Source organism: Hyla sarda, chromosome 2, assembly GCF_029499605.1.
Source record: "Hyla sarda isolate aHylSar1 chromosome 2, aHylSar1.hap1, whole genome shotgun sequence".
In the NCBI taxonomy this organism is placed as follows: domain Eukaryota; kingdom Metazoa; phylum Chordata; class Amphibia; order Anura; family Hylidae; genus Hyla; species Hyla sarda.
Genome location: NC_079190.1, coordinates 460,093,848 through 460,121,743, shown reverse-complemented (window position 1 = coordinate 460,121,743; position 27,896 = coordinate 460,093,848). Strand labels below are relative to the sequence as shown.

General features: G+C 42.1%; 1 protein-coding gene across 7 annotated transcripts in view; it reads right to left on the bottom strand.

Moving 5' to 3' along the window:
* Positions 1-27,896, bottom strand: part of LOC130357063 (uncharacterized) — a 732,821-nt gene that overhangs the window by 353,016 nt on the left and 351,909 nt on the right. For all 7 annotated transcript variants that reach the window (XR_008889093.1, XM_056559412.1, XM_056559411.1 and 4 more), the window contains one exon: positions 18,248-18,287. The gene's annotated coding sequence lies outside the window, so the exon portion shown is untranslated. The remainder of the gene's footprint in view (positions 1-18,247; positions 18,288-27,896) is intronic.

The following is a 27,896-nucleotide window of genomic DNA, read 5'->3' as shown; positions in this document are numbered from 1 at the left end:
GTACCTGTCACATCACAGAATAAAATCATGCTGTAATATGTTAATCACTAGGTCATGTAGATTCTTTACATGTCTTTTCTATGTGTCTAGCTTCTGTATTTGACTCCCAAATCCCTCCGTTATGCTGCTTACTCATTCTGACATCCACTGCTCAGGAATGGGCGTGTCTAAGGCAAGCACTGAGCCAGCCCTCACTCACCATGCATCCACTCCTTTCCTGAGTCAGGTTTTATTTTTTAGAAATTTGTAGGAAATAGCCGCAAAAGGATTTATTGCCGCTGCCCTTTTTCATCTTGTCTTTTTTTTTTTTTTTTTTTTTTAATAGAGGATGACCTTATAAACAAGTAATAAATCAGCCACACAGTCCAGCGGAATGTCTATTAGATGTAAATGTCTGTGAAATTACATTACTCTAATACCAAAAAATAAGCTGAGCCTTCTGATTGGTTCTTCCTACTTTAGAAATATTAAAAATAAAAATGTCTGATTAAGACTCCAAGCTTATTAGCAAACAGAAGCATGAGGCAATTGTATAAAATCACACAAGTGGCTGGAATTTCGTTTACATATATAAATAACAAAGAAGAAGCTGACAAGATATGCAGGAAATCAGTGTAATGCAAATTATAGTGGAGGAGAGATTGTCATTTGCACCAGAGCTTTGATTTCTTACACTTAGTAGGATCTTTGTTGCTGTCAGTGAATGGTAGTAAGCCACAAATGAGAACTTGCTACAAAAGCATCAATCTAGGCAATCCTGTTTGAGATGGATGCATCAGCAGCACAGGTTTCTTACAAGTCCTGATAAATTGATATATCAAACGGGTGGCCAAACTGGCATGTGGCTCTTTGGTAGGTGCCATGCGGCCTGTGGCTTACCACTAGGCCACTTTATTTCTATCAGGTAGAATCACTGCAACACTTTAAGACTTTATGAGCATTGCAGTGGCTGCCTGGAAAAGAAGACCAACGTCATGCCCCAGTAATGTGCCAACGTGATCCCGCCTGAGAGGAGCGAGGAGAGTATGCTGCCCCTTCCTCTCCAGTGAACTGACCGACTGGTGAGATCTGTGACTGTGGCTGGCTGCATAACTGTAAGTCACGTTCTGGCAGACTAACTACATACTTAGAGCACTCAGTCCAGCATGCCAAGCACAACGCTCTACTCCTCTGTCACCTGAAGCAGTGGGCACATAAAGACACATACGACTGATTAATATGGTACTACTGAAACACCCACCTACCTACTTATTTACCTTACAACCTACCCCTACCTATCCACCCACCTACTTACAGATGTATTTTCCTATTGGGGTCAGTACTACCTGAGTTCTCTGGAAAAATAAATAAAAGAGCAAAAAGTCCTTGCTGATAAAATATAGCATAGAAAAAAAATGATGGGGGTTGTAGTTTAGCAACAGCTGGTGGCTCCCTGTTTTTAAACTACAACCTCCATCATTCCTAGACACTACAAGACTGTCTAGGAATAATGGGTGCTGTAGTTTAGCAACAGGCCTTCAGCTGATGCTAAACAACAACCTCCATCATTCACAGAGAGCACAAAGTTGGTAAGTATGGGTCTGTTCACATGTGCGTTTTTAGCATGTTAAAATGTATAATGTGAACACACTCTTTCTGGCAGTGTCTTCCCAAACAGGGAACCTCCAGCTGTTGTGAAACTACAACCTCCATCATTCCCAGACAGCTAGAGGCAGTAGTTTAGCAACAGGGAGCCTCCAACTCTGTTTAAACTACAACCCCCATCATTCAGGAATGATAGGGGTTGTAGTTTAGCAAAAGCTGGAGGCTCCCTGTTGCTAAACTACATCCTCCATTATTCCCAGGCAGCCTCTAATCACCTATAATTGACACATGGAATTGTTATTACATAATGGGACATAGTTTTTTTTATTATTGATCTGAACTATACTCACCTCTTATATGTAAGAATAAAGATCATTTTTATTGTTCGGTGTACTTAGTAGACTGATTCAGGTAAATAGAGGATGGATACGCTGAGATGGTGGGAGTGGGTGACAACATCAATCCATATGATAGCAGAAGTAGATCCAAGAAAGCTGCTGCTGAACTTCTAGGGAAATGTAGATGAAGTCTCCGGAGGGGAATGTAAATAATAGCATGGAGGATGGAAGGAGAAAGCTCAGACTGTGAAACTAATTTATTGACGTGAAATAAAGACCACTGCTATAACATGTGTTATTATATTCCTTAAACTAACTGCTGATTATACGGGTCAAAGAGGGAGCAGCTCCAGACAGTCAAGTCTACATAATACGTGTGGACTGAGATTGCACACTTTTCAGATTCAGGGACTTGGGTTTATGACAAATTAAACTTGCTCTTTTGACCTGAACATGAAATGAGATTTTTCCAGCCAATAAAACCTAAGCTACCCAGGCAGGGTGTCAAGCCGGGGTCCCAGGAGGTCGCAGATGATGAATTAAACAGCAAACGTCCCTTTAGTTACTCACGGTACACATGTTATGTGCTACTGGGATCTCAGATCAATCTTATATATATATATATATATATATATATATATATATATATATACATACAGTTATCAATCTATGTAGGAATCAAAAACCTATCTATCTATTTCATATCTATCTATCTATTTCATATCTATCTATCTCATATCTATCTTTCTAATATCTATCTTTTTATCTCATATATATCTATCGATCTATCTAACATCTATATATCTTTATTTCTCATAGCTCTCACTTTTTCATGTCTATCTAATGTCTGTCTATCTATTCGTTCTCTGTCTGTCTATCTATCTATCTCATATCTATCTATCTCGTATCTATCTATCTATCTCATATCTATCTATCTATCTCATATCTATCTATCAATCTATATATCTATCTCATATCTATCTATCTAGTCATCCAGTCATGTAGTTTACCTATTGCACCCCCTCTGTGCTCCGCTGGTCCCAGGACTTTGACACATAGGTCACACTGCATTTGGAATAACACATCCCAGAAGAAGAAATGGTCAGGATCAATTCAGTTCAACAACTGTAAATTCATCAGTAGGATATTCCTAAAGACAAAAGAAGAAACAACAAACTACTACATTTTTCTTTCTATTATTTCTCTATCTCATATTTATATCTACTTATCTATCTATCTATTGTTAGGATTCGGCTAGCTGGATGTGGATCCTCTGTGTCAGCGAGGGATTGTCGTGGACCGTGTCGGTGCACCGATTCTAGGGTTGCTACTGGTATTCATCAGAGCCTGCCGCAAAGCGGGATGGTCTTGCTGCGGCGGTAGCAACCAGGTCGTATCCACCGGCAATGGCTCAACCTCGCTGACTGCTGAGAAGGCGTGGGACAGAAGGACTAGGCAGAGGCAAGGTCAGACGTAGCAGAAGGTCGGGGCAGGCGGCAAGGTTCGTAGTCAATGAGGATTGCAGGAGATCTGGAACACAGGCTTTGGACAACACTAAACGCTTTCACTGGCACAAGGCGACAAGATCCGGCAAGGAAGTGCAGGGGAAGTGAGGTAATATGGACAGGGAGCAGGTGGAAGCTAATTAGACTGATTGGGCCGGGCACCAATCACTGGTGCACTGGCCCTTAAATCTTAGAGAGCTGGCGCGCGCGCGCCCTAGAGAGCGGAACCGCACGCGCCAGAACATGACAGCCGGGGACCGGGACGGGTAAGTGACTGTGGATGCGATTCGCGAGTGGGCGCGTCCCGCTATGCGAATCGCATCCCCGCTGGCAATGTCAGTGCAGCGCTCCCAGTCAGCGTGTCTGACCGGGGCGCTGCAGAGAGAGAGAGGCGCCGCGAGCGCTCCGGGGAGGAGCAGGGACCCGGAGAGCTCGGCGTAACATCTATCTATCTATCTCATATCTATCTATCTCATATCTATCTATCTATCTCATATCTATCTATCTACCTACCTATCTATCTCATATCTATCTGTGGTGTCCCAGTACCGCATTCTATACGGTACTTATTTATTTATGGGTCCCCATAGCCAGAGTCCCTAGGACGTAGGGATCCCTGTAATCTAGTCTACCCCTAGTCGCCTCTATTCTAATGTATAATTAGTAATTAATGCATAGGTTAATGTAAATAGCATAGTATATGTAGATAAATGGTTAATTACTTGTTTCCATTTGCGTTGCAGGACCTGCGGGTCATGTGATAAGGTGAACTCTATGGTATTTGGCTTAAGGACCTTAGGAGGCCCTTTGTCGTAAGCAATCCCATCACACCATGTAAGGTGAATGGCAGACGTTCGGACCAATCAGATTCGCCACGTCCCTGCCCGTATAAGGGAGTGGCGGCCATGTTTCTCACTCTTACCTCGTGGGCTGTCAAGCAAGCAAGACCTGTACAGCAGTACTCGCAGTGAGTTAGGCCTGAGCCTCGCGGCAACGGCTGAACAATTATAATTATAGAGTGTATCACCTCCCAAACACTCTGCAGCATCTCCGGACCTAATAACTCCCCTAAATACGGACGGATCTGCAAATCTCTTCCTAAATTACGAGACTTATTGTCTAGCTCAAGGTCCGCAAGTACTGCCAGTCGCTAAGTAACCAAAGGACTGTTTGTATGAGACTGTTACTGTGCCGTGAATATTGCAAGCACTTCAGTAAACGTTATTCAAGTTCAAATCTCCTTGTGGACCTTCAGTTATTTTATGCACCTATCGTTACTGGGAAGGGCGGCGATAGGCCGGAACACTGATTCAGCATACCAGCCCTCAGCCTGGCGCCACGAACTCTAGGGTTAACATTAACCCCTTATATACCTATACCATACCACCACTACCATACACCCCCCAAGGGCTACCACATATCTATCTATCTCATATCTATCTATCTATCTATCTCTCACTCTCTATCTATCTATTTATATAACTATGCATTCTCTTTAATTTTAACATCATCAAATGGACAACAAATCTCATGGCAACCAATCAGAAATTAGTTTTCTTTCATGATCCATGAAATCACCAGAATACATAGACAGGAAGTATAACATAAAACATTAACTTGATTCAGAAAAACAAAAGATATTTTAAAGACTCACTCAAAAGCTTTATACATCAATGTCATTTCAAACAACTTTCCCCAATGTGATAGCCTATGTGATTTCTAACATATTTGTAAATCACTTAATTTACCCCAAATGATTCCCTTCCCCCAGAAAAAGAAACCAAAAGTCTTTCCTACTAGGTCACTGCTGCTATCTGCTGTCCACTGCCTGCTGTTAGAGGAATTTCTTCTCTAGAGCAAAGAGTCAAGACAGAACACAGAAAGTGGGGGCCGGGCTTAGACACTGCTATACAGGAAAGAGATTGGCCTGTGTGAATGCAAGCTGAGTCTTTCTGCCTCCTCCAGAGGATTTATGTTGTGTCTAAATTGTAAATCAATGCTTCTCTCTTATCTCTAACCACTCAATGTATCTTTGTATAAATATGTTTTTGTTTTGAATCAAAATAACACAGTTCTGCCTCCTGAATGTAATCCCCTTTCCCCCTCACTGGTTAGACCAGAGCAGTCACTGGGCTGTTCACTTCGTACACTAAAGCTGCTTTTGTTAAGTAACCCTCTTTGTTGCTGTGATCCTGCTTCTGTTTCTTTCTCTACTGCTCATCTAACACATCTTGCAAACCCAGTGCATCAATGACCCCCTCATCCCCAGATGCCAAATATAGTACTGTACTATAAATCATCCCCAAGCACAGTGCCACCCAGGTACTGTCATGGCATAGCAAGAGCGCTCTCTTGTCTTTGGTCAGAGAAGTGAGGGAAAGGATGTCCAGGTGTGAGTATCAATAGCAAACAACCAAGGTAAGTTGAGTCCCCTGAAATCGAGAGAATGACAGCTGTCCTCTTCTGACCCCTATAACTTTTTTATTTTTCCACGTACAGGGCGGTATGAGGGCTAGTTTTTTGCGCCCTGATCTGAAGTTTTATCTGTACCATTTTTAGATTGATCAGACTTTTTGATTGCTTTTTATTCATTTTTTAATGGTATTAAAAGTGACCAAAAATATGCTTTTTTGGACTTTGGACTTTTTTTTACGTGTACGCCACTGAACATGCGGCTTAATTAACGATATATTTTTAGAAAGTCCAATACAAAGAAAAAGTGTGGTGCGAGCACTAACTACCTGTAGCTATTCACATGCATGAGCTGGCCGGTGGTGCGATCCTACGTGCCGAAGTCACACCTGCTAACTGAGTGGTGCTAATCACGCTGTGGAATGCAGTTCGATCAATGTCACAGTAAAGAATTAATGCGGAGCACTCACCCAGTGTTCGTAGCAGGATATTCTTTATTAGATAGTCTTCTTCATATCAGGATACAGACAGGGGAGCGGCATGGTACGTGTGCGGGGGGTATGCAGGTCAGCGGCGACGGTCCGTATTTGCGCCGAGGCACTTCGTCAGGCCGGTGTTCCAGAGCACCAGAGCTCCGGCCTGACGAAGCGCATTGGCGCGAATACGCTGACCTGCATACCCCTGCACATGTACCATCCCGCTCCCCTGAAAATCCTGCTAAGAACACTGGGTGTTCCGCATTAATTCTTCACTGTGACATTGATATATTTTTATAGTTCGGGCATTTACGCACGCGGCGATACATCATTTGTTTATTTTTATTTACACTTTTATTTTCTTTAAATAAATAGCATGCAATGTCAGGCTGCTGCTTCCAAAGCCGGCAGGATATTGTCATGTATCAAAAGAGGCATGGACTCAAGGGACATGGACATAATACTCCCCCTTTATAAAGCATTGGTACGGCCTCACCTGGAATATGCTGTTCAGTTTTGGGCACCTGTCCATAAAGGGACACTGCGGAGTTGGAAAGGGTGCAGAGACGCGCGACTAAACTAATATGGGGCATGGAACATCTTAGCTATGAGGAGCGATTAAAGGAGTTACAATAGTTTAGTCTTGAGAAGAGACGTTTAAGGGGGGATATGATAAACGTATATAAGTATATTAATGGCCCATACAAAAAATATGGAGAAAAACTGTTCCAGGTTAAACTCCCCCAAAGGACGAGGGGGCACTCCCTCCGTCTGGAAAAGAAAAAGTTTAGTCTCAAGGGGTGACACGCCTTCTTTACCGTGAGGACTGTGAATTTATGGAACGGTCTACCTCAGGAACTGGTCACAGCAGGAACAATTAACAGCTTTAAAACAGGATTAGATACATTCATGGAACAAAATAACATTAATGCTTATGAAGAAATATAAAATCCCATCCCTTCCCCAATATCGCGCCACACCCCTACCCCTTAATTCCCTGGTTGAACTTGATGGACACATGTCTTTTTTCGACCGTACTAACTATGAACTATGTAATGGGAAAAGGGGGGTGATTCAAACTTTTATTAGGGAAGGGGTTAAATGATCTTTATTAACACTTTTTTTTACTTTTTTTTTGCAGTGTTATAGCTCCCATAGGGGCCTATAACATTACATACACTGATCTTTTACACAGATCACTGGCATGTATTAACACGCCTGTGATCAGTGTTATCGGCGCTTGACTGCTCCTGCCTTGATCTCAGGCACGGAGCAGTCATTCGCCGATCGGACACCGAGGAGGCAGGTAAGGTCCCTCCCGGTGTCCTGTAAGCTGTTCGGGACACCGCGATTTCACGGCGGCGGTCCTGAACAGCCCGACTGAGCAGCCGGGATAGTTTCACTTTCGCTTCACAAACGGTGGTCAGCTTTGATCGCCGCGTCTGAAGTGTTAATACAGGGCATCACCGCGATCGGTGATGTTCTGTATTAGCCGCGGGTCCCGGCCGTTGATGGTCGCCGGCGGAGGACGTAAATATACGTCCTTCGTCGTTAAGGAGTTAATAAATGTCTGAAATTTTTATGTCATACAGACATGTCAGAAGTTATTATTGGTAAGGGGCTGGGTCCCCCACTGCTTGCTAAAACAAATTGTCAGAAGTTCTCAGCTGAGCGTTATTCCCCTGTCTTTTCTGTCTCTGCACACATTTTGATAAATCTCCCCCTATGTGTCCAAGCAGAGCTATTCTGAAACCATGGGGCACAGGAGCCCTTCTGTTCCTTTGCTTTAGTTAATAATGGGTGATAGGTTAAGGATTTTGCAAGTTTATGATGTTTATTTGACAACGTTTTTAAAAGCCTTACAAACCTTTTTACTAAAATATATAAAGATATCTAGAAAGATAGATTAAATAAAAAAAAATCTATATGAACCATTTGTTTTAAACGGAAATTAAAATATACACAAATCCTCAATTTCACCACATTGAAAAGCAGTCATTATTTTATAGCAAACATTCTAGCTGTTTCCACCAGAGATAACATGGCGAAAGGGGCATTTTCCCTTATGTTATAAAATGCCTGGCTTCGCCCTTCTTCCCACTTCCCAGAAAACCGCACCAGTGTCTCTGCCAGCTTAATGATCAGCACAGGGGCCTGGCCACAAACTCAGTCCGACACTAGATTGGTGCCAGCGCCTGGAAGTGTGAGATGGATCAGCTTCTATTGCACCAGAATACGAGTTGCTGTGTAAAACTAGAAACAATATTAAGGCAAATGGCAATTTCATGTAACTGTATGTACATACATATCATAGTATATGATACATAGAGAATTTATGTCACACTAATAATTATTCTAACTATCCAGCTGAAGTCCAAAGAAAATAGATTTCTTAGTTCTATGTTGAAGCCAACAGGAAAACAAACCAGTGGCGTAAGATGTCAATAGAAAAAAGATATAACAGCAGTCACAAGATAAAAAAAAAAACAGTATTCACTAACTGGATAAAAAGGCCAGTAATCCCACAAAAGTGGCTTTTTAAGACCAAAAAAGTATTATTGCTGACAGCATCAAATTTAGCATCAAAAACTTAAAAATTTAAAAATGTATTAGTGTCCCCAACACATGACTAGCAACAACATTTAGACACCACACATGGGTCACAGCATCCTTGCTAGTTACAGTTAGCGCCTTGGACACTATTAACCATGTAAGTTTTTTTTATAAAATTTCATGTTAATTTATATTAAAATGAGTCCAAAGATTTTAAAAAAGAGGGAACATTTGACTAAGGATGGTTTCACATATATCTGGCAATTTAGCTCAGTAAATTGGCCACCACAGATGCCAAAACTGATGGCAAAGCACCCAGTTATTTCTTCAGGTCGGATGGGGGAACATTGTGAGACTCGTGCAACATCCGGCATGTACAGTGATCCCACATGCCAGAGACACCGGATGAATGTGAACTGTCCGCGCTCAGGCATCTGGAATTTGTTTCCCTCTGGCCCAAATGCCACCAGATCCCATATATCTGGTGATAAGTTTTTGTCTTGGCTGGTAGCAAAACTCAAGATAAGGGTATGGGATCATTCTAGGCATCTGGCCTGTCAAATGAAATGCCAAATCGGTAAAGGAAAATGTGCTCTGCAATGTTCTCCTATCCATCTCTAAAACATTTCTAGTAGAAAATGGTGAAAAATCCTGGTAACAACTAAAACATGTTTGCATCAGTTTTGGCATCAGTTGTGGTAATCTAAAAACTAATTTTGATTGAAATGAAACCAGCCTTGAAAAGTTAGAAAAGATACATTATGAACAGAATGGGCAAGATGAGATGCTGTGATGAAGGCTACCTCTTAAAACTATTTGGCTTATTTAGAGGCTTGTCTATGCTGATGGTTTTATATACCTATGGTTTCTAAGAAAAAAAAAAAAATACATTTTTGAAAAATAAAACCTTTTTGTCAACCAAAAAAAGCAATAAAAAATGAAAAATCCTAAACACTCAGATAATTCGAAGCGACCTGAAATGCACTCGTGGGCAATGCTGGAAAGATGCCCAGTGAGAGACGCACGCTACTTCTTCTTCAATAGTTGATGATTAGGGGCCCTCTTCCAACTGGAGCATATAGCATCTAACAACTTGTTAAGGAAAGATGATCACTTTATTTCCTGAGTAACGCTTGAAAAATCACTGTAAATTATCCACACTCATTTGATACCACGGAAGAAATCTACCCAGAAGACCCGGTTTGTCTTCCACAATACAGCCTTGATTTCCCAATTGGATGCCAACCCTTGGAACAATGTACCCCAGCATGTGATGAGAGTTAAGAAGGCGTGATATCGTTGATTAAATATCTTCTAATAACCTTCCATACAAAATCGTATTATGAAGAATGATGCCCCGCTGGACAGAAACTTGGATTTTTTTTTTTGTATCTGTATCATTATAATATTCTGTGCAGATTACACCCTAAATTAGGGTTGTCAGTGATTTGCTAAATCTTTAGAAAAAACAAAGCATGACAAGGGTCACAACGACTGAAGAACATCATCAAATAATATCTTGGTGATGCCCTACAGAGAGTTTGGGGGAATTGTCATTTAACTCTTTGGGGATGCTTCATTTGAGGTATAAATTCACATAACTAGAGTCCTACGTAAAACTACATGACAAACTCAGTACTAAGGCTTCATGCGCATGAACATTTAAACTTACCGATTGTGGGCTGGCTGTGTTACCATACCAGTTTGACCTAGGGCCAAACTTAAGAGTGTAGTTTAAGTGTAATTTAGATTTTCACCCTATCTCCTGCTCTAGGATACAGAAGCTGGACTTCTGCTGCTAGAGGACACCAGGTCACTTTCCGAACAGTGGTCACAGCCTTAATCTGGCAAAGCAGGCCAGGTATCTCTGGCCCCAGACACTAGGAATACAGGCAGAGGTGAGGCTGGTGCAACTAGTCAGCAGCTATAAGGTAACAGTAAGAGATCCAGCACTGCCCAGAGAGGTTTAAACAGTCAGTAGCAGAAAGCAGCTCCAGTTGGTGGTGCTGGTCAGCAGCAGCAAGAGATTCAACTAAGCTAGGGTTAAGCAGCTCCAAGGAGTAGATGATCATGTCGTACAGACAAAGAAGAACAGATAACTCAACCATTTGTGCCATAAAACCTCCTTAGAATGGGGTGTGAGAACAAAGTTACAAAGAGTATAAGAAGCAGAGCATAAGCTCTTTTGGTAGCAACAGGATGAATAGCTGGCTTGATACAGGCACGGGTTCAGTGTCAACAGTCCAGGTCATGCACAGGTGGGTAACCATGGTACACAAGGGCAATATCAGGTAAACAAGCGCACGTCAGGTACAAGTGCAGGATAGCAGATCAGGAAAAACACATCCTTGCTTTGGCAGAACCACAATACTGCTCAGGCATAGGTGAGCAGGCAGAGTAGCCTTAAATAGGTAATGCCAGGCAGGGTATAAGTGGAGGACATGTTAGGAGACATGTGCACTGATGCTTTAAGTTTCAGCCAGTGCACGGTCATGGCCCCTATAAGGAAGACTAAGAACAGCAGCCATGGAGGAGGAAACAGAGGAAAAGCCAGAGAAGGAAGTCCAGACCAGCCAACATGGAGTTGGAACAGCAATTGCAGCTCAACAGAAGAAAGTGCTGGGACAAGTCATATGCTGGCAGATGTTAACCACAGTGTTACAATCATATTATGGTTCTGTACAATCTCTGAGTTGTAAGGAACATTCATACAGTCATACACGGTACGGTAGTGCTGTATGGGGTCCTAACCATATGGTCCCTTTAATTTTATACATTAGCGTAGAGAGTTTAAGGCGAATTAGTACAGGCAGGTTTAAGGCGAATTAGTACAGGAACAGGGACTCCTGTCTAAGAAAAGAGAAATGCATTGTAGATCTCCTGCTTAGTTCACATTCACTGTAGAGCACCATGTTCAATGAAGGTGTGCGGCTTGACTGAGCAGGAACCCATAAAGTGTATGCCTAGCTTCTAACTACTTAGTTTCTATAATGCCCTAGTGTAGGACAAAACCGAAACTATGCAGAGGAGCAGGGACATCCATCACTCTGAATATTTACTGTTTATAGACAACAGTAGTTAAAGGGGTACTCTGGTGGAAAACTATTATCAACAGTGCCAAAAAGTTATAGATTTGTAAATTACCTCTATTTAAACATCTTAATCCTTCCAGTACTAATCAGCTGCTGTATATTACAGAGAAAATGGTGTAGTTCTTTTCTGGCTGACCACAGTGCTCTCTGCTGACACCTCAGTCTGTGTCAGGAACTGTCCAGAGAAGGAACAAATCCCCACGCAAACCTCTCCTTCTCTGGACAGTTCCTGACATGGACAGAGGTGTCAGCAGAGAGCATTGTGGTCAGACAGAAAAGAACTACACAACTTTCTCTGTAGTATACAACAGCTGATAAGTCCTAGAAGGATTAAGATTTTTATATAGAAGTAACTTACAAATCTATTTATCTTTCTGGCACCATTGATTAGAAAAAATGGGTTTTCTACCAGAGTACTCCTTTAAGGAGCAATTCTATAAATCCCTATTTACTCCCTAACATTTGGCCCAGAAAGTGTAGGGCTGAATCCAAAATAGTTGTGGAATTCAAAATGAATTTGAATGAAACTTCTTGAAACAAATTTTATAAAGTTCTCTCTAGTCATGGCAGTACAAATTGGGGTTCCTTCCCGCACACTATTTTTGCAACATTTTAACTGCTTGCAAAAAAAAAAAAAGTTAAGCATTCTAGTGGCTCAGGATTCTGTGAAATTTGCTCACAAATGCGTTACAATGTTATAACTGTTTCTCATAAATTAATAACAGCAAGAAGCTGAAAAAAAATCAAACAAGAGCACAAAAAAGGGAGTATGTGACTAACTTGTGGAATGTAACACACATGCTGATACAGATAACACCAAGAGCTGGAATACACATGGGTATCAGTGGGAGAGCAAGAAGTAATGGAGAACATATGTGATAGTTGTAGGGGTGAAGCCTGTGACCTGTATAATGTTACAGATTGGTTTTCATAGAACATTCCATCCATTAGAATAACTGTATGTGGGATATGCATATCATGTCATAGTTGTGTAACACATAGGAACACTAACCATTGGCTAAATACTCTGTATAAAGTGGCAAGATCCATACAGCCAATGATCATAGAATTCAGGTACTGGCACCAGGATTGTCCAGTGTTCTATTTGTATATAATATTGATAATATAATAGTCTTTTTGAAATCCTCCTAAAATGTCAAATAGGCTACCAGAGAGGTCTAAACAGTGTGATGACTCGCTCTTGCAGACAGGTGCGGTTGCAGTATAGAAGCACGGAAACAGGACTTTTCAAATCAAAGTTCAGTGTTTTATTCACACTTGGCAATCAGCAAACAGTCTTAAATGCAGATCAAAGAAAAAAGTAACAAAAGTTCACCTGTATTCCTTAGGTGTTTGTTCACATCTGAGTCCATGCCATGCGGCATCAAGCAAGTCTTTTCCAAGCCTCCAGGCAGTCTGCACACCAGCTTCCACATTCCACAAGGAAGATCTCAAAACTCAGCTCCCTGGCAGTGTGAGCTGCAACATGCAAATCCCCCTCAGCTGGTGGAGCAGACTGCCTTTAAGGCCAACAAAAGACGACCTGGATTGTGGGGAATGGCCCCCACCTTACACTTGACCATTCCCAGTAAGAGCCATCCTGGATTGGCTTTCTAGCCATACTACAACAACAGTGTCAGTCAGCATCGCAGCAAGACACTGGACAATCATCGGTTCTTACTTCTCCAAGGCCAGGAGCCTTGGTGACACATACCGACCATCAACCACAATGCCTTTCACCTTCTTACAACAGCTACTAAAATCAGTAACTACAGTATTTTTTACATAGTATATATTAAATACATATTTGAATGTATGTACAAAATCTTTGAAATACACCTTGGATTTTTGAGGACACAGCTCATGAAATCTCATTGGACTCATTTTCTCTGATCATTTTTATTAGCAAAATGGTATGAGGGGAACAATTTAGGCTAGGGCTACATGGTGACTTTGGCTGGGACACAGGTCGCATCACCACAGATTGTGAGTAATTGTGAGTCACTCTCACTGAACTGTACTACATTCCAGCTAATGCAACTGAAAGGAGTTACATTGGACCCACAAGAAGCCAGGGCCGCAATCCAAAAACCACCAGAAATCCATCTCTGATGGATATACCGCCGCAGTCATGACTCCTACCGTAACTAATATGCAACTTATAGGTTGCACATTAGCCTAAATTACCTGTAGCAAAAGTAGCTAAATCCTCTATGTAACCTCAAAACCTGATCCAGAGTGTTCTGCACCTCTGATAGGGCTTATGTTTACCTTCTAACAAGACAATGACCCTAAACACACAGCAAAGACAACACAGGAGCGGCTTAGGGACAACTCTGTGAATGCCCTTGAGCGGCCTACCAAAGGCCTGACTTGAACCCAATCGAACATTTCTGGAGAGACCTGAAAATGGCTTCAACCAAACAGTTCCCATCCAACCGAGGAGCTTGAGAAGATCTACAAAGATTCACAGAAAATCCCCTAATCCGGGTGTGTAACCCTTGTGGCATCAACCTTTTGAAGACTGGAGGCTGTAATCACTGCCAAATGGGCTTCAACTAAATACAGGGACCTATTATTTATGTCCATGTAATATTTTAGATTTGCTAAAAATTCAGAAATCCATTTTTTTTTAAATATTTGTTACGGAGTATTGAGCGCAGATTGATGGTGGAAATCTTGAATTTTGTTGATTTTAAAACAAGGAGCAACCTGACAAAATGTAACAAAATGTAAAAGGGCCTGAAGACTTTTCGAATACGCTGTACTTATGGATAACTATTCCCCAATAGTCCTAGAAAACCATCTCTATAAGTGACTAAAGTGCAATGAACTTTTTCCCTTTAAGAAAGAAACTAAAAATAAAAAAAAGTTAAGTGAATGTCGAACAATCTGTGTCACCGGTAAAATTCATTTGGCATTTTACAATCTCATTAAAATAAAAAGTTGAGTAAGAATTCTTTCACCCCACCCTATAACTGTTCCCAGTGCTTGGTCAGGGAAGGGAATTAGTAATCTCTTAATTCTTCTTTTTAAGATTTCTTCTCTGTTACCCTTCAATACCATAAAACTTCCTGTAATTGGAATATTGAGTTACAAACCCGCGGCTGCTTGTTAAGCCGATGCTGTTCAGTAAAGTGAAAAGAGGAGAAGCATGTTGAAGAGTGAAAGAGTGGCTTAGCTGCCATTGTTTCTGAAGGGCTGATTAAAACTCAGTAAATGCACTTCAGTCGGTGCCCGCAGATTCTATAGAATGGACCTCTCATTGCGTGGGACATACATTATTCAAAACAAACCCTAATAGAACGATTTTGTACGACAATAATGGCATATTGTTAAATTGTCCATTTCAACAAATGTAGCAGCCTTGGTTAAACTGGTATCTACTCGGGTAATTAAACGCCAAGGGGGGAAAACGTTTGTTCAATATTCAGCTAATTATTGTATCGTAGACTTTATTACGTCTATAGGCTCAATTCATGCCAATGACTGGTCATTATATTTATGGATAAAGCTGCGTTCAAATATTTTTCTCTCATTTTTATACCTCTACAGGACAATTTTATGCTAACATTGTTCAACAAAGCTCTAGACTATAACCTATTTAGCAAATATGCTTAAGTCTTTTCTTATTAACTTTTGTGCCTAGTATATTAATCCAAAATTCTGCCCTATTATATCTGTTTATAGGGGTGAGAGCCACAAATCTACTTTCTTAAATACAGAGAAGAAATTAGTTATGAAATCCCAGCTTTCTGCAGCCACCACTAGATGAGCTTAAAAGTTAACTGAACATAGTTTATTAAAAGGGTACTCTGGCATTGTTTTTTTTTTTCTTTTTCTAAAATTATAGCCAGGTTGCTGGCATTTAAAAAAAAAATACCCTCTACTTAGCTCCTGCTGTTCCCCTGGTGCCTCCGGTATCGCTGCCCCAACCTCCAGTGCAATCACCTTCTTGGTGTCCCACCTTGGCCAGTGACTGACTGAGAGGCAATGTGATGTACTGAGCAACAGAACCAGGGAGAAGACCAAGTTGGGGCTCAATATGTCACACTGTCACTCAACAGCCTATACAGGGCACTACATAGAAATCAAAAGGGTCAGTTCAAAATGCTTGACACATTAGAGAGTAGGCCAGTCTTGCCAAAATTGTCAAGGGTGGACAACATTTCACTGAATTTTATGAGGACGTTAAGACATACTATACCATTCAGTATACCAAGAAATAATGATAACGTAACCTACAGCTATATATACCAAAAAAATGTTCCACTGACCAATGTAAACATTGGAAATGAAGACCAAAGGTCAAGTATGCAAAAAAAAAAAAAACATAGACACGGCAGTCACACACAAAACTGACTTATTTGTCAACATTGATGAAGCTTATTTTACCTTGTACATTATACACTTTAAGGACATTAAATGAGAAACTTTCATCTTATATGTCCAGGTTTCTTACGACATCTTTAAAGGGGTACACCGGTGAAAAACTTTTTTTTTTTTTTAAACAATTGGTGACAGAAAGTTAAACAGATTTGTAAATTACTTCTATTAAAAAATCTTTACCCTTCCAGTACCTATTAGCAGCTGTATGGTACAGAAGAAATTATTTACTTTTTGAATTTCATTTTTGTCTTGTCCACAGTGTTCTCTGCTGACACCCAATGCCTGTATCAGGAACTGTCCAGAGCAGGAGAAAATACCCATAACAAACCTATGCTGCTTTGGACAGTTCCTGACAAGGACAGAGGTGTCAGTAGAAAGCACTGTGGACAAGACAAAAAAAAAATTAAAAAAGAAAAGAATTTCCTCTGTAGCATACAGCTGCTAATAAGTACTGAAATGGTTAAGATTTTTAAATAGAAGTCATTTACAAATCTGTTAAACTTTTTGGCACCAGTTCATAAAAAATAAAAATAAAGTTTTCCACCAGAGTACCCCTTTAATGTCAGCAAACAAGAAGGTAGGGAATTATCCAAAATGTCATGGGAAGGAGATTGAGGAACCATTGCTTCTGTCCCATGTTGTTTAGGATGTGGTGGCGTTAACCAGAACCAGTAAAGAAGCCCTGAGGCCACATAATCTTTATATCTGGCTATAGAGAGAGCCGGTCTTGTCTTTAAATATATAATCATATCTCATTAATATTTTCTAATATGCAATAGCAGAGATTAGAATAAAGGTAAGATTAGCCATAAATCCAGTATACGAGGTAATGTAAAATACCTCTTATGTAGGAATATAATGCACAGCATGTTCTAGTGGTTTGATACCAACACAAAACCATTTGTAGTGTTCATAACAGAATGTAGACATTCTGGGGGTGGATAAAGCACTTGTCAAAGCTCAAATTAATATGTACTGTGCAAAGAGACCTCTATGTATGCCACGTTCACAGCAGAGCCCTATTGTATGGCAAACGCACAATAGCGGAGCAACATAGGGGAACTGCTGACAATGCTGAACCATGGTGTGTGAACAGTTATATGAGTACAATCCCATTTGGGGCATCTTTGTCTTACCATGGCAGAAAGCAAAATCCTTCTGCAATGGTTAGACAAGGATATATATAAGAACATAGAGGATAGTACATTCAGTAACTGTGGTGAACTAACACATAAAAAGCTAAATCATTGTCCAGTACGCAGAATCCCATAGTTATCCACCCTATAAAAAGGACAATTAAGACGATGATATTGTACAGGGAAGTGTTCTAATGTACAATGTAAAAGGAAGAGCGCTATGGTTTTACTGGTCTACAAAGTGGATCAATTTGTCATAGTCTATCAATAAAGTGCCATAGTGGGTACAAACCCATTGTGTTCCCCCTGCACAAAGCAGTACCCCTTTTCTTTGGTCAGTGAATAAAGTCTCTTTTTTATTAGACTTGTATAGAAAATATAGCCTATTACTTTCCTGCTGATGACAAGGAACTTGCCTGCTGGGTCTTGGACCTGCTCCCAGCCTGCGGCACAATCACTGCCTGATGGTTTTCCATTTTCTGTCCTCCACTGATGAACTTCAATTGATGGCCAGAGTTCATAGCAGGACAAGAAACAGAGCCCGATCAGTCCGAGAGCACTAAGGAAGCTTAAGACCCCTGTGGTTATCATGTTCTATATAAATGACTGGTCCAATAAAAGTGTGGTGTCCAAGGACACTGCCAAAGTCACTGCTAAGCTGGTCTTAAACAGTTCAGAGTTTTTGATAAAAAAAAAGCCAAAATCATGGAATGTGCTTCCAACAACCTGATCTACAGTACATGATCAATAAATTATCCTTACCTTTATGTAATACTTTCCATGTAACATCCTCCTGACATTACTGTAAAAAAGCAAAACAAAAGGAGTCGTAAATGCAATGTACAGTATATCTATTGTCAAGATTTACATAGGCACTACATCTTTGGCAAACTTTGTATTTATTAATCAATGGTGTAAGCAAATGTAAGAAACTTTGTAGTATATATTTTCAGGGAAATATGCCTTTTTCTCCACTTATCAGGCTCCTTTTCCCCTCCCCCTACACCCCAAAACCCATCATCCACACTGCAAAAACTTCATTCTGTCTCCAGATGGATTATTGAAGTAACAGGTTACAATTGCCCATAAAAGTCTATGAAAAGAGGAGGTAGTAGAAGAAGTAGATGGAAAGAGACAAACAGAGACAGTGCTGCAATTTGTAGTGAGTGTTATATCTCATTTCAGTGCTGGATGCTTTATATAATGGCATTTATGCTGTTGCTATTTCTAAGGGTGCGCTATGGAAATTCAGGGGAGCAGAATCCCCCCTTCTGTGCATACAGAGTGTGGGAGGCATCATAGCAGCTATTCTCCTCCCCCTTTCCAGCTTAGGGCCATATTGAAGTTGTATACTCGGCAGCACAACTGTACACTGTGCATAGGGGGATGCAGCCAATTACTGGCTTAGAGATCACAACACATTACAGATAATGGGAAAATCCTCGTATGCCGTCCACCCTTTGGGCCAGCCTGGCAGTGCCAAGAAGAGGACCACTTGAAGCATGAGGCAGAGGCTAAAGACGCTCCAGATCCCTACCACTAAAGCATTGAGACTCTGCCCCTTCTCTGTTCTTACTGTGTGTTCAGTGTAGGGGGCAGTAGCTGCCAGGCAGAGGCCCCATACCCCAGATGATGATGCCGAACAGAAATGGCAGCTGCATAATGATGTTCCCAAAATATCAAGGCCAACGTCAGTGATGCCAGCTATATAAACATTCGCAGCCGCCATATCTGTATGACATCATCATTTTAAGGCGGGGCTTCTATCCAGCAGCTACAGCTACTTCTTTGCAGAGGGGCGCTAACCTGTTCCTTACAGCTCTCCACCTGTCCTGTTTTTTCCTCTTTTAATTTAAAAATGAGCTCAGGATGAGCTCAAGTTTTTATCCATAATGGAGGACATTTATTATTGTTGTCTTTGGTAAGTGAGTTCTGAAATCATAATTTTTTTGCTTTAGTTTTGCTTTTGTGCTACATAGTTATACTAACACAGGGGTTGATAAATTTGGAGCACATAAGCCAAACAAAAAAGTCTCAGCTGAGACTTTTTTGAGACTTTAGTTAAAATTTTACCAATTCTATTTTCTTTTCATTAAAGCAATATACAAAAGGAGAATGTTTTTTTTAACAATGCAGTGATCCCTCAACTTACAATGGCCTTAACATACAATAGTTTCAACATACAATGGTCTTTTCTGGACCATCGTAAGTTGAAACCAGACTCAACATACAATGTACAGACAGTCCAGATCTGTGAAATGTATCAATGGCTGGAAGAACCGACCATTCAGAATGGGCATTCACCGGTAAAATCCTCTGTATTACTGAAGTGCGTGCACTGACTGGTGTCTGATAGCGCCCCCTACAGTACAGAGAGGTATTACATGTTCTGTTCACTTTACCTGTACCAAGGTTAGCTGTTTCTTTGGACACCAGGTGAAGATGACTCCATTACTTTTTTTTAGGACACTGTGTTTACTGTACAGGACCCTGAAGAAGCTCCTGTCCTCTACATAGACCAGTGTTTCCCAAGCAGGGTGCCCCCAGCTGTTGCAAAACTACAACTCCCAGCATGCCCGGACAGCCTTTGGCTGTCCGGGCATGCTGGGAGTTGTAGTTTTGCAACATCTGGAGGCTCCCTGCTTGGAAAACACTGACATAGACAGTGATTTACAGCTCCCAGCAGATCTTTATTACTTTTATATGTAAGGATTTGCTTTATCTGTATTAGTTATCTACTTTTTCTTTTTTTTTTTCTCACTTTTTCCTATTTTTGGATGACATTTTGGTGCCTTTTGTCACCAATTACCAGGTTTCCATAGAGTTCTGGTCTCAACATACAATGGTTTCAACATACAATGGTCATCCCAGAACCAATTACTATTGTAACTTGAGGGACCACTGTATTTGAATATATGTAATACATGTTTACAGAACACTTCTACTGACTGAAGCTGACATGTACTTATTCGCAATATTGTGGAACGACATTCAGGGACTAAACAATAAGACCTGTGGAACACATACACTGACGCACAAATACATTTCCTTCCATCTATACAGCATTCACATTTGCCAATGTTAACACTTGCTGCTCAGGAAGAAAGATCGTTTTCCCATCGAACATCTAGCAGCAGATCACTGAGGCCAAGGCTGTGCATTGTTGTACCAACCAAACCATAGAAGGAACAAAGATGCGGTACAGGAAAGTGCACATCGACATGGTCAAGCCTACGTACTTCCCTTGGATCCTGTACATTTAGATACAAGATGTGTTACTAACTCCATTATAATGTGAGTTGTGGTAGCAGTAATAGTGTTGGACAACCTGCAGATTTACTAGACTTTTAATGTTCCTATCTAAATCATGTGGGAGAGGTAAAACAACAATGATATGTACGGTAAATAACGCATTATTGGGGGAGTACCCAGAGAAACAGCTCCATTGAACAACATGGCGGTTCCACGGTATTTACACCCCCCCCCATTATCAACATGTGATGGGCGCAGCTCTGCCCCCCAACATCCCTCCCCCCCGCGCACCCCATCACCCGCGAGTGCAGCTTCTGCCCCCCCCCCCCAGCCAAATAATTGTCAGCCGCTGCGCTGTATCTATTCCTGTGCCCGGGCTGCAAATATTAAAAAACAAACTTTAACTTACCTTCGTCCTCCGTTCCCCCGTTGCTAAGGCACCGGCCTCATGTTCCCTTCGCTGTCCTTGCTGCTTCCTGGTGTTGGGACATCACAGAGCCTTCAGCCTATCACCGGCCGCAGCGATGTCCCGCCTCGGCCGGCTTCTTACATCACAGTGGGCTCAGCCTATCATCGGCCGAGGCGGGACATCGCTGCGGCCGGTGATAGGCTGAAGGCTCTATGACGTTCCCATCCCCAGGACTGCAGCGAGAACAGCGGAGGACAGTAAGGGCGGTTCCTTAGCAACGGGGGAACGGAGGACAAAGGTAAGTAAAAGTTTGTTTTTTAATATTTGCAGCCCGGGCAGTGTCTAGGTCAGTGGTCTTCAATCTGCGACCCTCCAGATGTTGCAAACATTTGCAACATCTGGAAGTCCGAAGGTTGGAGACCACTGGTCTAGGTCTTATTTTCGGGGTAGGGCTTATTTTGATAAGCCCCGATAATCCAGCTAGGGCCTATTTTCGGGGTAGGTACTATTTTCGGGGAAATAAGCAGTAGTATGAGCTCCTACTCTTCACATCAGTGGTCTTTTTTTCATATATATATATATTATATATATATATATATATATATATATATATATATATATATTTTTTTTTTTTATTATTACATTGTTTTTGCATATTTCATGCATCATACATTTCAATAACAAATAAAAATGAAGAGAGACAACGAACAAAACAAAAACAGTGGGCCTAACCTACATACGAGGAGCCACGTCCTCTCCTCTCCCTCCCTCCACTTCTCCTCCATGAGATCCCCGCTTGCTCCCCCTAAGATTCCCATCTAAAGCTCCAGTCTCCCCTCTCTGTTTGTTCTCTTACACTCCTCTATATAATGCTTCATCCTTTAGCATGGGGTTTATATTCTAAGGAATCTTGATACATAATCCGAGGGGTCCATATGCTATGAAATCTAAGTCTGCACGGTTACTAGAGATCACATCCTCCATAAGCATTATATCATTTACTCGGGTATACAAGCCATCGCTGCTGTAACCAGAAAGCAAAGTAGAGAGTGTTTGTTTTCAATGGTATCTCACTGTGATGGAGTAAAACTAGGGCGGTAGTCCATGGAACGCCTCCTACTATTACTCTATACACTATGGCCTTAATCTTATTCCAAAAAGAAGAGAGAATTGGGCAGACCAGAAAATGTGAAATAAAGTTCCTTCGGCCTTTTCACAGTGACAACATTGGGAACTCACCTGATGACAGATCTTATTCAGTTTGCTCGGAACTTGATACCATCTGGTTAAGATGTTATATCCTCCCTATTGAGATCTAGAGAAAATGGCTGATTGATGAACTGAGGTGAAGATTTTTTACATCAATGGTCCGGTCCTCAGCAGACAGGAGAGGAGGGGGGAGAAGGGATGGGGGCGCTCTACATTCACAGCCTATGAAGTGATGTCACAGATACACAGCTGATATGGAGAGATCTGTGCCATATGGGTAATGACAGTAGATTAGTAAGTTATTATACACAGGTTGTATCTTTCATTGTATAACCTCTTTAAAGTGTAGCTCCCACCATCCATTGTTTCTTTCTTTCTGTCCCTGCCTATTGCCCATCTCTCCCTAACCCCCTCCCTCCCTTTACATTTTTTTTTTTACTATATTAAAATCCCTTTTTGTCTGCCTGGTAGTGTGCTCACTACCAGGCAGACTTCCCCAGCAGGCACCACGTCACTGATGCCTGCTGGAGCCGGCACTTCCGCCCTTAGCTCACTATACAGGGTGCCTCCAGCTGTTTCACCACTACAACTCCCAGCTTGCCCTAACATCTACTGGCTGTCAGGGCATTCTGGGAGTTGTAGTGGTGAAAAAGCTGGAGGCACCCTGTGGTGAAAACAATAAGCAGTGCTACTTCGGGAGCAGCAGCGGCGGCGGCGGCGCTCTCCCGAACCCCGCTCCCCACCCCCATACCTCTAGTGCTGAGCGGCGGCACTCCCCCGAACCCCGCTTCCCCCACCCCATTCCTCCAGTGAGGAAGACTTACCAGAGGATCAATGAGCTGCCTCCGGACAGGGTAACGGCCTCCGGACAGGGTAAGGGGGGGGGGGGGGGGAGGGGGCGGGGCCGCGCGCGAGGCCAGTGGAGCTGGCCAATGCGCGCAGCCCCAGCTATCAGCGTGCTCGCTCTCGCCTGTCTGATTGACAGGCGCGAGCGAGCACCGCAGTGACTGGATTTCGACTCATTTGCCAGGCTGAAATGAGTCGAAATCCAGTAGTGACGTCACTGCAGAATGCATTCGGCCACTAGGAGGGCGACCCCTAGTGGCCGAATTTAAAAGTGATTTTAAACTTGTTTAAAATCACTTTTTTTAATTAAAGTATATTAGAGATATGTTGTAGTACTTAAGTATTACAACATATCAATTTTTAGATTTCATGACAGTGCCCATTTAAGTTTACTATGACTATGGTTGGTGATAAGATACAGTAAAGTTGAGTTGAGTTATATAGTAACCATTAACCCCTAAATGGGCACTCCACTGGAAAACATCATTTTAAAAATCAACTGTTGCCAGAAAGTTAAACAGATTTGTAAATTACTTCTATTTAAAAATCTTAACCCCTCCAGTACTTATCAGCTGTTATATGCTCCACAGGAAGTTCTTTTCTTTTTGAATTTCCTTTCTGTCTGACCACAGTGCTCTCTGCTGACACCTCTGTTCATTTTAGGAACTGTCCAGAGCAAGAGAGGTTTGCTATGGGGATTTGCTTCTACTCTGGACAGTTCCTAAAAAGAACAGAGGTGTCAGCAGATTTTTAAATAGAAGTAATTTATAAATCTGTTTAACTTTCTGGCACCCGTTGATTTAGAAAAAAATGTTTTCCAGTGGAGTACCCCTTTAAGGACCAGGCCAATTTTATTTTTGCATTTAAGTTTTTTCCTCCTTGCCTTCTAAAAATCATAACTCTTTTATATTTCCATCCACAGACCCGTATGAGGGCTTGTTTTTTGCGTCACCAATTTTACTTTGTAATGACATCACTTATTCTACCATAAAATGTACGGCGCAACCTAAATAATATTATTTATTTGGGAAAATTGAAAAGAAAAGTGCAATTTAGCAAGTTTTGAAAGGTTTTGTTTTCGGTACACTTTAGGGTAAAAATGACATGTTTTCTTTATTCTGTGGGTCGATACGATTAAAATGACAACCATGATATATGATTTTCTATAATTGTGCCGCTTAAAAAACAATCTCAAACTATTTTAACAAAATTAGTATGTTTGAAATTGCCCTATTTTGACCACCTATAATGTTCTCATTTTTCCGTATAAGCGGCGGTATGAGGGCTCATTTTTTGCGTTGTGATCTGTAGTTTTTATCAGTATTACTTTTGCTTATATTTAAATTTTTATCAATTTTTTTTTTTTTTTTTTTAGAATAAAATGTTACAAAAAAGCAGCAATTTTAGATTTATTTATTTAATTTTTTATTACATTTACGCCATTCACCATACGGGATAATTAACAATATATTTTGATAGTTCAGACTTTTAAGCACGCGGCGATAACAAATATGTTTATTAATTATTTTGTTTACGCTTTTTGGGGGGTAAAATGGGAAAAACGGATGATTTACATTTTTATTGGTGGAGGGGATTTTTCACATTTTCTGACTTATTTTTTTTTATTTTTTAACTATTTTTTTACACTTTGATAGTCCCCATAGTGGACTATTTATAGCAATCATTTGATTGCTAATACTGTTTAGTGCTATGCATAGGGTATAGCACTGATCAGTGTTTTCTGTGATCTTCTGCTCTGATCTGCTTGATGTCAGACCAGAGCAGAAGACCCCAGGAGATGGCCAGAGGCAGGTGAAGGGACCTCCGGCCGCCATGCTGGATTGGATGATCGGATCCCCGCGGCAGCGCTGCGGGTGATCCTATCATCCATTGCCGCATCGCACTGCTGCAGATGCCGTGATCTGTATTGATCACGGCATCTGAGAGGTTAATCGTGGACATTCGCCATTACCAGCGGGTCCCTGACCTGCCGCACATAGGTCCCTGACCTGCTGGAGAAGCGTAAATGTATGTCATGGTGCGTTAAGTACCACGGCACCATGAAGTACATTTACGTCCATTGTCGTTAAGGGGTTAAGCATTACAATTTGTTTATTCAGTAATTTCTGTGCTTAGTTTTACACATCTGGGAAAGATCCATATTCCCAATCGGTGATTTGAGCTGCTGCATTGAAATATCCCATTGAGGACATTGGAGGTAATGAATCAGTCCACTATATACCGCTAACTCCATGAAGCTGGATAACATGTCTCTCAAGTATTGCTGGAGGGTGAAAAGCCAAAGTTAAATGAAATGAGGCATAAGTAATTTCTGGCTGCATGTCTGAGGAGGTATCATTGCCAAGAAATGGCATGTCCCACGTATAGCGCTATGTATAGCAGGATTTGGTTTAGTATATCACAAGCTATGGAGAATTTGTACTGACAGGAGTATAGCGGCACACAGGGGACACTATGTGGAATGTGTATGAAGCCTAAACTACCTGTATATATTAAAGCTCAATCTTTGATTAGCATTAAAGTGTACCTGTCGTCAACAAAAACTTTTCATTTAATATTCATAATACCATTATGTGTATATTTGTATTATACATTAGTTAAAACGTGTATATTCTTGGGTTAAAAAATGCTGTCCCTGCAGCTAATGCCTGTGTGTCTCTATGAGGAGTCCAAATACAGAGAGTGAGGGCAGGACAATCAGGTCTCTGTGCAGACTCCTGGCTTGTCAACCATCCTCGTGTGTGAGCCCATAGCATCTCACAGAGCCTCACTGCACAGAGCCCTGCTGGTCCTCAGTGTACAGAGCCCTGCTTGTCCTCAGTGTACAGAGCCCTGCTTGTCCTCAGTGTACAGAGCCCTGCTTGTCCTCAGTGTACAGAGCCCTGCTTGTCCTCAGTGTACAGAGCCCTGCTTGTCCTCAGTGTACAGAGCCCTGCTTGTCCTCAGTGTACAGAGCCCTGCTTGTCCTCAGTGTACAGAGCCCTGCTTGTCCTCAGTGTACAGAGCCCTGCTTGTCATCAGTGTACAGAGCCCTGCTTGTCCTCAGTGTATAGAGCCCTGCTTGTCCTCAGTGTACAGAGTCCTGCTTGTCCTCAGTGTACAGAGCCCTGCTTGTCCTCAGTGTACAGAGTCCTGCTTGTCCTCACTATACTGAGCCCTGCTTGTCCTCAGTGTACAGAGCCCTGCTTGTCCTCGGTGTACAAAGTCCTGCTTGTCCTCACTGTACAGAGCCCTGCTTGTCCTCAGTGTACAGAGTCCTGCTTGTCCTCACTATACAGAGCCCTGCTTGTCCTCAGTGTACAGAGCCCTGCTTGTCCTCAGTGTACAGAGCCCTGCTTGTCCTCAGTGTACAGAGCCCTGCTTGTCCTCAGAGTATAGAGCCCTGCTTGTCCTCAGTGTACAGAGCCCTGCTTGTCCTCAGTGTATAGAGCCCTGCTTGTCCTCAGTGTACAGAGTCCTGCTTGTACTCAGTGTACAGAGTCCTGCTTTTCCTCAGTGTACAGAGTCCTGCTTGTCCTCAGTGCACAGAGCCCTGCTTGTCCTCAGTGTACAGAGTCCTGCTTGTCCTCACTATACAGAGCCCGGCTTGTCCTCAGTGTACAGAGCCCTGCTTGTCCTCAGTGTACAGAGTCCTGCTTGTCCTCATTGTACAGAGTCCTGCTTGTCCTCAGAGTACAGAGCCCTGCTTGTCCTCAGTGTACAGAGTCCTGCTTGTCCTCACTGTACAGAACCCTGCTTGTCCTCACTGTACAGAGCCCTGCTTGTCCTCAATGTACAGAGCCCTGCTTGTCCTCACTGTACAAAGCCCTGCTTGTCCTCAGTGTACAGAGCCCTGCTTGTCATCAGTGTACAGAGCCCTGCTTGTCCTCAGTGTCCAAAGGATAGGGGATAAGATGTTAAATCGAGGGGGTCCAGCTGCTTGGGACCCCTGCAATCTCCGAGCCGGCAGCGGTGGCGGCCGGAACACAGAAGCTTACAGCTACCACGCTTGTGACATCACGCTACGCCCCCTCCATTTATGTCTTTGGGAGTGGGCATGATGACTAAAACATAGCTGTCACGCCTCCTCACATAGATGTGAATGGAGGGGTGTGGCGGCAGGCATCGTCAGTCGTCGGGCACGGAGCAGAGTTTTCTCCGTGCGCAGAATGACAGAGGTGCCGCAGCTAAGGAATCCCCGCGATCTAACATCTCTGGATAGGGGATAAGATGTTTACAGCGGAGTACCCCTTTAATGGGCTCACTAAAGCTGCCCATATGCATTTAATTGGTGTTTGGTAAATATGCCAACTTTAGTGGGACAAGCTGACTCTATAATGTGTATGATGGCCTCCAGACTCTCCCTCCCCCCCCCCCCTGATAACGGAAGTTAGGGAGGGAAGGATCAGGCATGTTGGATTACAATTGCCTTATCCTTTTATTCTTGAAGAGATAAACTGCTGACAGAGCTCTCTGACAACATCTTTTTTCCCTCTCCCCATTTTGAGCATGTATATAGGGCAGGGGTCTCAATCTGTGACCCTCCAGATGTTGCAAAACTTCAACTCCCAGCATGCCTGAACAGCCGATGGCTGTCCGGGCATGCAGAGAGTTGAAGTTTTGCAACATCTGGAAGGTCATAGCTTGAGACCACTGGTTTAGGGGGATTCGGGAGAGATTGGCAGAATAGGTATC